Source organism: Protopterus annectens, chromosome 8.part0 (assembly GCF_019279795.1).
Source record: "Protopterus annectens isolate FY-2018-M chromosome 8.part0, PAN1.0, whole genome shotgun sequence".
Taxonomy (NCBI): domain Eukaryota; kingdom Metazoa; phylum Chordata; order Ceratodontiformes; family Protopteridae; genus Protopterus; species Protopterus annectens.
This window is the reverse complement of record NC_056741.1, coordinates 698,831,792-698,845,366: the sequence shown is the minus strand read 5'-3', so window position 1 is coordinate 698,845,366 and position 13,575 is coordinate 698,831,792. Positions and strand designations below refer to the sequence as shown.

At 37.8% G+C, this 13,575-nt stretch overlaps 1 protein-coding gene across 1 annotated transcript in view; it reads left to right on the top strand.

Annotated features, from left to right (window-relative positions):
- Nucleotides 1-6,573: 6,573 nt before the first annotated feature.
- The window catches only part of LOC122808044 (protein S100-B-like), a 63,440-nt gene continuing 56,438 nt past the window's right edge, over nucleotides 6,574-13,575 (top strand). The window contains exon 1 of the mRNA XM_044079031.1: nucleotides 6,574-6,670. The gene's annotated coding sequence lies outside the window, so the exon portion shown is untranslated. The remainder of the gene's footprint in view (nucleotides 6,671-13,575) is intronic.

The window sequence follows — 13,575 nt, the reverse complement described above, 5'->3', positions numbered from 1 at the left end:
CTCTGCTACTTCAGTATCTCCTACAAAACAACCTTCTAGTTGACTGCCAACATGGTTTCAAACAAGAATACTAACCTACTATCTTCTGCTCTTTTATAGATGAATCACTTTCCCTTGATCATCAACTAGTAAAATGGTTCCAATCCTTCCACAAACTACATGCATACAATATGCTGACGATTCAACTCTGGTATGTGCCGCATCATCCCCTGCTGAATTACAGGCAAAATGGCACAGAAATAGCACTATCCAGAACTAATCTAAATAAGCTAGCAAACCACCACAACAAACATAGCTAATTTTTGCCACTGGTACCCCCCCGTACTCACCACTGCCTTTTTTTAGACATCTAGGATGGCTGGAAGTACAACAAAAACCCTAGTTTACCAGCAACTCATTTTTATTCACAAGATTTTCATACATCATCCAACACTCCCATCATATGTAAGTAAATTAGTAAAAAAAAAAACCCTCTTCCTCTAAGATCAAAAAAAAAAAAAAGTAGCCACTGAACAAACTTCCAACTGAGATCACATCCCTTACTTCCACCTCCCCTTTCAAGTTATTGTCTCGAGTTTTTTCTCCTCAGGCCTCTACTGAAAATGGACATATATCCAGTTAGACTAGCCCGGTCAACAAATGTAAAATAAATAAATAAATAAATAAATGAACACTTAAGGGGTATACAATGCTGATGTTGGCTCCCCTTTGTACAGAGCAGGATTGTGGCCCCACTTGGTGTACTATGTCTACTTCCAGCAACCATACAGAGAAAGACACTGATGTGATAGAGAGCATGTAACACGCACATACAAAACGCAAGCAGAATGCAGCAGTAAGGGTATGTGGAAAGGCTCAGATAGATCGCTATATACACCCTGAAACAGAAGGGCAAGACTGAATATGATACATTCAAACCTTGTTATTCAAGAACAGATAAGGAGTTGAGTTGATAAACAATGGCAGGTCAAGGGAGAGAGGGGCATGGGTGGAAAGTGAGAGGAGTAGCAATTCAGAAAAAGACTAGAGAAAACATGCTTTGGAGCACTAAAATGCATTTTTAAAGGCACTAGAAGATATAACAAAAAACGGGCTGGGGAGCTATACGCAGGGTACTTGCAAATCTTTGAGGAACTTGATAATTCATAGGTCTTCTTCCTGTGACATAATAAGTTTAAATCAAACAGAAAGGATATTTCTCTGTATCACTGTTACAAAAGGATATTTGTCTCTATTACGGTTACAAACACCCACATACACATATGCAGACATCAGCTATTCTATGTCCCCCTAAGTATTAAAAACATCATTGTGACAATAATTTATTGAAATTCTTTGAACAGTGGATAGGCTATGTTGAATGTCTGTTTTAAGTCTACTACTGTTTACCCATTTTCTGAACTCCCAAACCCTGTTACAGTAACTAGCATTGTAAACATTTATACTCTGCTAAAAACATACAGCCCCATAAGGCACTTGGGAAACATTACCCATCCAATTTTATCTAGGGTGCTCAGCTAGGCTCAAAATGGCCCCTGGGTCAAAAGCCCAGTATTCTACTACGATACTATGATATAAATTCATCTATACTAAGAGACACAGACAGAGAAACAGACAGAGACAGAGACACAGACAGAGACACAGACACAGACACAGAGACAGAGACACAGACACAGACACAGACAGACACAGACAGACACAGACAGACACAGACAGACAGACAGACAAACACAGCCACAGACACACCCACAGACATGGACACAGACACACCCACAGACACAGACACACTCACAGACACACCCACAGACACACACCCACACACACAGACACACCCACACACACAGACACAGACACAAAGATAAACACCTATATCACACAAGTCAGGGAACCAAAACTCCAGCTCCCCACAACTCCTTTAATTATATTTCATTTCCAAATTTATAGCACCTTGGGTAGGCTGCATTAGGTCAGAGTGGGACGTGAACTCAAGATTAATCCACTTTTCTTACTGGTTCATCACCTTCTGAGCTGCTCACAGACTGCAACTAAAGCCAGATACAAGCAACAAGCAGCACACAACTGATATGCAGACATACTGAAAATACACATAACTATCTAAATGTAGCACACCACCAATGTACAGACATACTGATAAAACACACAAAACTGACAAAGTGCAGCACAAATATGATTCACTGTGTTTCAATGACAACAAATGGCAATCACTTATTTTGTTCACTAGCCTGCAGTGTGTCGCACTATGGTGTTTCTGCATACTAGGAAGCATATAATTAGGGTGAAAGAGAATTAGAGAAATGCAATATAATTTTTCTGATTATCGTGTTCATACCTTTCAACCTCTTAGAGCAAGAAATCTGGACAAAGCCAGAAAGAAAAGTGGGACAAAGGTCAAAAATAGGGACAGTTTTTAAATATTGCTCTTACAAACTTAGAAAGTTGCTAAAATAACAGGTTTTGCATTAACCTGGATTTTCTTAACAGTCTGAAGTCTGAAACTCAAATGTCTATCATTTTCTAACTTCAGTCTTTAATGATTTGCCACTAATATGCCAGGAAAAACACAATGTTATGAAAAATTGACCAAAAATATGAGGCAAAAATTTGGACATTATCGTGTTGCTCTGTGTTTTTTTCCATCATTTTGTGTCCATACTCCAGGTTTATGAGAAATAATGCAGTTGTTAAGTTTCTGAATCATAATTTTTGTCACATGAGCCTGAGCTATAAATGATGCATGAATCGGAGTTATATATATATGGGTCTGCTTCAAATGCTCAAAGTTGCAGGACATCAAACCACACATCATCGAGAATGAGATGATCAATGTTCTACAACATCGAACATGAAATTAGACTAAATTAAAAAAGATAAAAACTCTGCTTGTAAGTTTTTGCAGGTGGGGCAAGCCACCCTTCACCCCCCACACACCCTGCTACTTAAATATACGAACTCCGAGATCGCACTATAGTGAACAGAATGGCAAATTTCCCATTTCATACCATTCTCTTCACTCTAGTGCGATCTCTTAGTTGGTATATTTTAGTAGCAGGGGGTGTGAGGTGTGCAAGGGGGGCTCCCCCCCACAAAAACATGAAAGAATTTTTCACTTTTTTTTAGTTCAACATTGCAGAACTTAAGTCCTCTGGTCCTCATTGATCAGAGGTTTGATGTTCTGCAATTTCAATACTCTGAAGGGGACATTATATATACAACCATAAGAATGTCAACGTTTCTAAAGTTCAAAATTTAGAAGTAGACCCATACACATATATATATATATATATATATATATATATATATATATATATATATATATATATAAAACATATATATATATATATATATATATATATATATATATATATATGGGTCTACTTCTAAATTTTGAACTTTAGAAACGTTGACATTCTTATGGTTGAGACCATAACATGAAAGTTTTTAAACTTCGAAATTTAACCCCTGATAATTAAATATACCAAGTCCGAGATCGCACTACAGCAAGGAAAATGGTAAATATACCATTCTGCACTGTACGGCTTTCTCCATTTAAATGTTTCAACATTTCAAAATTTCAATCTTATTGCCTTGACCATAATGAAGTCAACATTTTGAAAGTTTGAAATTTAGAAGTTGACCCATATATATACATATACATATACATATATATATATATATATATATATATATATATATATATATATATATATATATATATTTTAATATATATAGGCACCCAAGAAAATTATTTTCCTGTGCCCCTGTCGAGCAGAGCCACAGAAGTGATCCCCGGGGTGAATTTCCCATTTCCCATCCAATCAAGATTTTTCTTGAAAAGTGCTAATGAGGAGTTCTGTTTGACATAGATAGGTAGTCTGTTCCAGAGTATGGGAAGTCTCTGGGACAGGAATCTATCCCTCCAGCATGTTCTGTTTATTGTGGTGACAAGATTTAGGTCCCTAGAGCATGTAGCTCAGTGGGATTGGGATTTCTTTAAGTGGAGCATGTCCAACAGCTCTGAGTTTGACATAGCTTTGTATGTTAGGCAGAGATCGCCCCTGAGTAGGCGATATGCTGTAGTTTTTTGAGACGGTCTGCATAGGGCATCTGCTTGAGGCCAGTAATCCTCTTTGTGAGGTATTTCTGTGGTCTTTCCAGTTGTTGTAGATGTCGTGTGAGGTACATACCAAAAGGGGCATTGTACTCTATAATGGGTCTAATGAGTGATGAGTAGAGGGGAACAATGACCTCTTTTTCTGGATGAGAATCCTTTTGTGATGAGATGAGACACGTAGAAGGATTTCCTGACTACTGTGGCGATGTGATTATCAAAGGAGAGACTACTGTCCACCTGTGTCCCAAGGTCTCTTATCACATTTTCGGCATTAAGTAGACTACCAGCTAAGTGGTAGTTCATGGGTACAGAGTTTTTACCAAAGGGGATGACAATACACTTTTTGGCATTGAGGTTCAGGCCATGGCTTTGACACCAGGTATCTGTCTCAGTGAGGCCCTTTTATAGTTTGTCCACATCATTAGGAGTTTTGATTATGGCTCCTAGTTTGCAGTCATCTGCAAACTTTGTTAGCCAAAGACCTTCTGTGCTGGCCTGCACTTCAGAGAAGTAGATACCAAACAGGAGTGGACCCAGGACTGAACCCTGTGGTACTCCACTTGTCACTGGTCTGATGCCGGATTTGGAATCCGCTACTTTCACAGTGTGGGTTCTGTCCATGAGCCAGTTGGAAACCCATCTTGTGACATAGGGATTTATACCTAGTTTAGTGAGCTTATCTATAATTCCAGAGTGGGGGATGATGTCGAAAGCCTTGGCGAGATCTAGATAAGCTGTGTGAACCATTTTACCCTCATCTATGGCTTTGGTGACTGCTTCAAAGAAGTCAATCAGGTTTAAGAGACATGATCTGCCTTTTACAAATCCAAACTGGGTAGGGTCCAGAGTTTGGAGATTACCAATGTCTTTGTTTATGAGTTCCACGATGATACATTCCATGGCCTTGCAGACCAGGCTCGTCAGGCTAATGGGGCGGTAGTTCCTGGGGTCCATAGTGGCTCCCCCTTTGTGGAGTGGGATAACCGTTGTGGTGCGCCATTCAGTGGGTACAAAGCCTGAGGTGAGGCTATGATTGAACATGGTACTTAGGTATATACACCAGAGCTGATGGATAGCACTCTTTGCTCTGTGATGTAACATTCTCTCATGCTGGGACCTGAGAGGTGGGTTTTTCATAATGGTCAAGGTCTTCAAACTACAGAGTTTGATACTAACATTGGGTTTTAAAATGACCCTTCTGGGCAATGACCCTAGTTAGAGCCTATGAACCTAAGATTAATATGCATGTGTGGAAACTCTCAGAATCTGATTCTCAGACTCATGTTTTTAAATACTTCGTTCTTCCTGTCACAAGACTATTAGTTAAAATCATAGGATTGCTTAGCCAGAAATATCTTGCTTTTTGTTTTTTCACTGACTTCCTGTTGTTATTCTACTTTTTGAGGTTTTATAATTATTGGTTGTTGTCTTTGGCTTTTCCTGGTTAGGGGTCACCACAGCCGAACTCCAGTCCACTAATGATTGGCAGTAGATTTTCACGAACGCCGAGGTACCAGCTCGATGTTCAACCTTCAACAAAGGCACGCCAATTTACGCATGTCTTTCGAATGCCCACCCAACCACATGGAGGACATGCAGACTCCACACAGAAGGCACTCCCCGCACTCCAGCCGAGAATCGAACAGGAAAACCTCTTGCTGTGAGGCAACAATGCTACCGCTGCACCACCACGGAAGGATCTAGGTTTTATAATATTAACTGAAACCAATAATATAGATATAAATTAAAAAAACAAATATCTGCTTAATTTACCTGTATGAAATTTTTTACATTTAATTCAAGCATGCTATAAATTCTGATTTCAGGATCATATAATTCTGATCATAGGACCTTAAAGTTAAGAAACATTGGTATTTTCTTAAGTTTAATATGACATTGTTAAAGTTTTTCAGTATAGCACATCTCAGTCAGCTTTTCTAGAAAGGTCTCAGCTATGGCATTACCTAGCAAACACTGTGAACCGCTGTGGCAAACATTAACTTCATATATAATAAGTTCTTTAATTACCTGCATGTGGACAACAACTCAGAACACCCTGGGCACAGCTAAGATGCTGCAGAGTGCTAGTATGAAGTATATCAAACCTGTCATTCATGCTGAAAGTAAATTTAGAAATGCATTGGAATAATGCACTTCGACACATATGGAAAACAATGCATCAAGCTATGCTGAACTTGGTTTCACCCATTGCTGCTTTGTGTATTTCAGTTAAAAAAGGAAAGAGTACCGGAGGCTTCAATGAAAGATTTGCTCATGAAATGTAAATCTGGTTCAGAGAATGCAAAACCTAGGCATACTGCTTAGCACTTTGAGAGACACAGGTGGTTAGCTTAGCACAGTGAGTGAGACAGTGGATAGCTATCAGCTAGGCAAATAATATAGAGTCCTCCAGTAGGAGGAGAAAATCGATTGTGACCTTATAAAGATTAAAGCAGTGGTAAACAATTCACCTGAATCGTCTATTCCAGACAAACAAGAAAAGCAAGAGTCTGACTGAGCATTCAAGCAGCTCACAAGGTAAGTTTTTTTCTGTGTGTATTTTTCTTGGTATTGCTGTGGAAGAGAAATATAGCTACTACCAATAGCAATTAGCTAAAGTTTCCATTGGCAGCAAAATGCTGTTCACCTGTAATCTGTTGCTGAAAGAGAGACATACTTTTTTACTTTTTGTAACACAAGGACCAATCTATTTCTCTGTAATCTGTAATCCAAAATCATAAAATCCTGATTCAGTACAACCGTGAGTGTTGCAATGCTCTCTGCTTAAACTATTATGTTTTCTTGCTGCTGTGATAATCCTCTTAGGTATACATGTACGCTGTACACTGGTATAAAATGGAAAGCATTGCAACCTCTGGTTGTTCCTAAGTGACTCCCTTGATTTAGTAATTGCTAATAATAAATAGCCACTAATAAGTCATTAATTACATTTGTGCAACTATAAAACCATTATTAAATTATGTACCCAGCTGCTGCATTAGAAGTAATATGACATTAACTTCAGCGCTGATATAACCACAGTAGCGAAAGAACATGCAAAGGTTTCAAAAGTATGTACAGAATTATGTATGTGCTACATTTTATTGACAGAAAGACAACCCATTTTCAACAAAGAATCCAGGAAATGAGTTGCAGTGCCTTAGATATTATCATTAACTGAAGATTATGTATTACTGGCTGGCCATACTGCCATTATCATGACTGATGGTGCAGGAATGGACTGTGCTACCTGTAGAATAGTAACCACTGCCCAAAGGCATGGCAGTCGATTGTTTATTCTAAAGTGGGCATTGATATCATTTTTACCCATGCCATTGTGACTGGAACTATAGTTGAAAGGAGCTGTAAATGGTCATACCATATCATACGGTTACTGATGGTAGGTATCTAAAATGATCCACCATGGTCAGAATATGTTGGACAACGCTTACCCATTAGTGTTAACTGTCATCACAGGGTGAACAGTAGAGATGTGTGAGTGGTAATGTGCAGCCAGGCTGTGTGTGTGTGTGTGTGTGTGTGTGGGGGGGGGTACAATTCATGCTAGAGGGTCAGATCTGCACCAGACAGTTCTCCATTCCCCAAAGGTCGCTTCTTAACATCCATGACTAACCCTCAGTTTTCTTGGCCTTATTTAAAACACCATACCATGTGGACCATAGATGGGGGGGTACAATTCATGGTAGAAGGCCAGATCTGCAATAGAAAGTTCTCCATCCCCCAAAGGTTGCTTCTTCTTAACATCCATGACTAACCCTCAGTTTTCTTGGGCTTATTTAAAACACTATACCATGTGGACCATAGATTGTATCATAATCTGCAATATATAAACATTTAGATATACATATATTTACTTATAATACAGCACGGCATATTAATAAATGTTTTCATAGTGCTACATTTTGAATGTTTTAGTAAAATCTCTTATTCATTTTCTGAAAGGATTTTATTCATTATCTGTTATATACATAACTGCATCCTAATCAATAGCAGTTATTTTTCTGCAATACAGCAGTGGACTATAGCTTTGGGCACTAATACAGGTCATTATATCCTGAGGTTTGGCACCCCAAGCATCTAATAATGGGGATCCCTAGGGATGGACTGTAGACCTATCTCTATTGAAAGGTGTGACAGGTATACTGACAATATATAAATGGCATCATTTGTAGCTGCTGCTAAAGGAATTATGTTTCTCTCAGGTTAAAAGATTAACTACAGCTCATGGACAGAAAAGTAGTGTAGCTTACAAAAAAAAAAAAAAACAGTTAAGACTATGTGTTACATAACCTACTACCAGACTGCAACCTACTAAAAATGTATTACGCAAGTCATGGCACTGAATGGCCCTTTGTTACTCCACTATGAAGAAACAAAGAGGTCAACAAAGTCATTTGGATATATGGCTGTGAAGGATGTGATGGAAGACCATGTGAAACAGTGAGAGAAAGAGAGAGAGAGAAAAGGCTTCAGAAACATTAGAACTGCCATGTCCAAGAATGAATTGTTTTAAGATCGCAACTGCATTTTACCATCTCACACTAACTAGCACAAGCTAAGACATAATCAATGTGAACCTGATGGAAATTGCAGGAGTCACCAAAAACATTGATTTCTGATAACAGCTGCGGACACCCTGCTGTATCTAGTGTATTCTTTTTCAATACCTGCTGTACAACATATTTACTCCACTTAACAAATAGCTTATTTGTTTTTTCCCACCATTCATAAGGATCATATTATGGCTGTTTCTGGCATTCTAAGTTATTGTACTTACTATAGCTTCAGGAGTGCAGTTTCAGTCATCCACCATACTTTCTGTGAAATATTACACCCACACGTCTCATCTCAGTTATCCATCTTGTATTTTGAAATTGTATCATCTTTCCCATACATTTTTTGAAAGAAGGTGCCCACTTGAACTCTGTGGATACACTGAAGGCTCTTGAATCTATACATCATATTTATTTATTATATTTATTTGTTAGCATTTGTTTACTAGGATTGTCCATCTGGGCATAGGTTGCCTCTTTTCAGCGCTGGCCTGGGGAGTAAAGAAGTATAAATACATGTAGAAAAGGTACAGAAAACAAAGGAGAACATTTTCAATGACTTCAAGCCATTTAACAGAATTAATGCAAAAAGAACACATATTAAAACATAAACAGAGATTTTCAAAATGCAGTAGTGCATTATCAGTAAACAGAAAATGTTGTAAGCCATGAATAAAATCTAACACATTAGTACAATAATGGTTCAAAACAAAGACACTGGAAAGAAAAAAAATGGAAAGTCATTTGTGAGAGCATGCCTTTAAAATGCGAGGTTTAACAATGAAAGTATTTAAGTACCATTTTCATGAAAATGATTGGTATACAAGAGTGTGAAGGAGTGGCAAAGTAAAAAAGACAAGCTTAAGAGGCAACACCAAGGAAACAGGTAGAGATGCCAGCAGAGAAAGTGGGGGGATCATGCACTGGATATGGCAGAGGCTGAAGCAAGCTACGTGTGGGGAAGACTGGGAAAGGCTGAGTAAGAAGATATAAGATTATTATTGTGAAGAGAGGCTGTAAGGTGGAAGTGTATAATTTGTGGGTGGGTATAGGGAGATACAGAAAGGAGATGATGTGAAATGGGATGAAAGAAGAGGGGAGAGAAAAAAACTAACGTGGTGAACCATTACATGTTGAAGGGAAACAGCACAGTGTAACAAAAATAAGGGGATGTGAGGGGTAGAGTAGGAAGTGGTAAGGAAAGAGAAGGAGGAAGGAAGTGGTTTAGGGAGAAAGGATGACAGAGACACAGGCTGTTGATATAATATATCAGTATAGTGTCCTTAGATAAGGTGAGGGATAGCATAGCTTAGAATATATTGTGTGGATGGATAGGAATTTTTTTCTAGGCAGGGGTTTTGCAAAAACACAGCCATGTGTTCATTACGTGGAATTTTAATTGAGAATTGAAAGATTTCACCTGAGGTATTCGCTTAAGGGTACAGGGGATGGTGTTCCAGATTTTAGCAATGTAAGAGGAATACGAACTGTCACTAGCAGAATTTTTTCATTATTAACAGTATTTTTTTATCTGTTGAGCAAAGAGGCCTGTTTGATGACTAGTGTTGAAGGATGTGTGTTAGAACAGGGCATTTTTCAGGTTTGTGAATAAGATTATATGTGGTAAGCAGCTGAGACAGTCAGGGAGTGAGGCAGTTCCAGCCAGTACAGCCATTTTAGTGCTACACAATGGTGAGATTTGTATTTCACATTAGCAGCAAACTTGCTCAAGGAGGTTGGACTGGGTTGCCTGAAGATTAGTGAGAACAGGGGCTATATACAGGAGAGCTGAAATGAGAAAAGTTGGAGCACAAACTATTTTTTAGCATTGTCTGTTTGGTAATGTTTTACTCAGTAGAAGATGTCAATTTTTACGGGTTTTTTTATCACATTTTGTATTATTTCATTCTAGTTCCACAGCCTTCAGGATTCAAAATGATATATGACAAGCTCATCTGTATCTTTATATGGTTTGCAGTGCAGACTGCACACATTTTTCTTGTCCTTTCCCAAACTTCTTCTGCCTTCCTAATGTCCTTACAAAGCTGAAGGTTCTAGACATATAAACAGTTCACCAGAATTAATTTTTCCCAGCTTTGTGTATAAAAGGATAATGAGGTCTTTCTAATGGAAATGCTTCTTTATATAAATTCCGGAATTCCAACAGAGCGCTTTCCTGCTTTCTTGCATTGCTTGTTTATATTTAGATCATTGTATATGACCACCCCAGGTCTTTTACTTTTGCCAGTGCCTTCACTTTGCTGTATAATCATACACTGAGGTTTTCCTTCCCATGTACATTATTTTGCACTATAATTAAGCTTACATGTTTTATATCATTACGTCTACCTTGTAAAGTCTCATCTCATACCATATGCACTTGTTCTGCATTAGCTCTGATGTATAACATTGACAAAGTAAAACATATGCAAACTTTTCTTTCCAGGGCTATGGAATATCACTTACACAGACACTGAAAATGATTGATCCAGTGCTGATTTCCTTATAATGTTCTCCTGGTCCCCAGCTTTGTTGTTTCATCTAACAGGTACATATTTATTACCCCTGTGTCCTGTTATATAGATATTTGGCATTGTTTTACTCGTACTATCACGCTAGAGCCTGGGACAGCTTCTGATGAAAAGGAAACTCTTGTAAAATAAAAATCCACAAACCAGAAATCATAAAGGCAGAAATTCAGAGTGTAAACTTCTAGACAGTATGTTATAGGAATGATGTTACCTTCCGCAATTGTCTCTTCAAAACTATAATATTTTCATTTCAAAGCTGCAACCAGAGTAGAATATTTTGTTATGAAGAGTTACATGGAAGGCATCATATTTTTGTTTTAAATGTTTATATTAAATTATAATATTTTATAAAACAGATTTCGAAAGTTATAAGAAACAACCACATTAATATATTACAGAAAACAAATATATGTAGCAGATATCTACAAATCATAACAGTACAACAGTATGCTACACAAGAAGAAACAGAATAAGTCAGATTCTATTAAAAAGACTAAGAATAACTTTTTTTGTGAATTAGTAATATGTGCTTCAGGATACACTTAAAAAAGTGTAATTCTTTTCAACGTTCCACAATTTCATTTTCTGAACTAGTTAGCAAAGCAATGATGGGGGATTTCCATTCCCTTGCCAAAAGTCTTTTTAATCACTGAAGTTAATGCCAGTAAGGTCTGCTTATCATAATCAGACCATCCTACATTTAAGATGTCCAACATCCACACCACACACTCCTATGACCAATGTGTTTTCAAACTACATATCTGAGTAAAGAACCCATTCAGTTGTGTCCATCTTTGTCATCATCGCACAGTCCCAGCATCACGGACCGTACATCTCCAACAGTCTGCCATGGGAGTATTACCTCCCCTATGGACCCCCTTTGGGGTAATATACCATAATATACCAGAAATTAATGATACATATGTGCTGAGCCCACATATGTGACCACCTTTTTATTGAACCGCTATTGCACTAAAACTCTTCCAACGGATTGATGTCTAGGTGTACCTTTTCTTCTTTTTACCACAGAGCTTGTAGTTTGGATATTTCTTTAAGTGATTTGTCTGCTCTAATGTCCTTGTACATGATGCTTCCCCTCCCTTCATTTATGTTAAACCATGTCTTCCAATGGACTTGCTTAGCTGTAAAGTCTGTTTTCCCCATAATTATGTCTTTATGGAGTTGAATTACCTGTCTTTATACAAACTATTGAGAATGAGGTAGATTAAAAGATCCCTGCAAGTCAGCTAAGGACATATATTTACTTGCCTGTATTCATGTGCTGTAGGGTATTATGAAGTTAATCCCAATATGTAACTTTTTTCTACCCACAGAGACTTGTCTCTAGATTTATCACCTCTAATACCCTCTTTTCTTCCCATATTTTATTATTAATTCCACCACCCAAATTATGGTCCCCTACAGCTTTCAGTTCCCTGGAAGGCAACATATTTAATGCATTTTATATAAACAATTTTCATGAGTAATCGAAGAAATAAATATCTCATTCAAATATTAGAAAGAGACAGCACAGATATAACAGAGGGGGTGCCCATTGAAATGTTTATTAGCACTCAAAATGCAGAGTACCAAAATGTCACAAAAAAATAATAAAATAAAAGATTGAGGAGAAGAGTGAAACCCAAACATTAATCTTCTTCCATAAACTTCTTTCTTGCAGGGGGCATGCCTTCCCCAGCTTATATATACTTAGAGACTGCCATGCCTCAGAGAAAAGTGTAATATATGTAAGTCCGCTTTTTCAGCCATTCAGCCTTTGTTTAGCAGGTCCCAATATTTCAAATGATTACCATAATAGAGCACTTCCAATATGATAAAACTATTAATAACTAAAATGTTTTTACAGTGAACTCAAAACATCACCTCACAACAATTGTGCTGTAATTGGGTGTGTTATATCAGAAAGAACAAACCATTATTTTTAGCAGATGGATAACAGGTTGAAAGAATGCTGGGACAGGAGGAAAGCAGGATGCTGAAAATATACTGTAGTCAAATCCACAACCATCCTACAGTAGAGGTTTCTGTAAGAGTGCTTTTCAACTGTTAGCATGATTGGTTTTACATGCCAATTCCATAATAGATAATATAAGTCATCAGATTATCAGGTGACACCATAACTTACGCACTTAACTGAGATTAAGGGAAAGGTTTTTCATTCCAAATGCTTGTTTGAGAGGGTGCCTTCCCTAGGAACTTTCATTAATTAGAGGGACCTTATTTCACCCGGGGCCAGCTAGACTTTTAATCTGGCAGGGTCTACAGCTTGGTTATCTTTTTATCTTTGTTGCTTATTGCACAGAAGTCCACAGCCCAC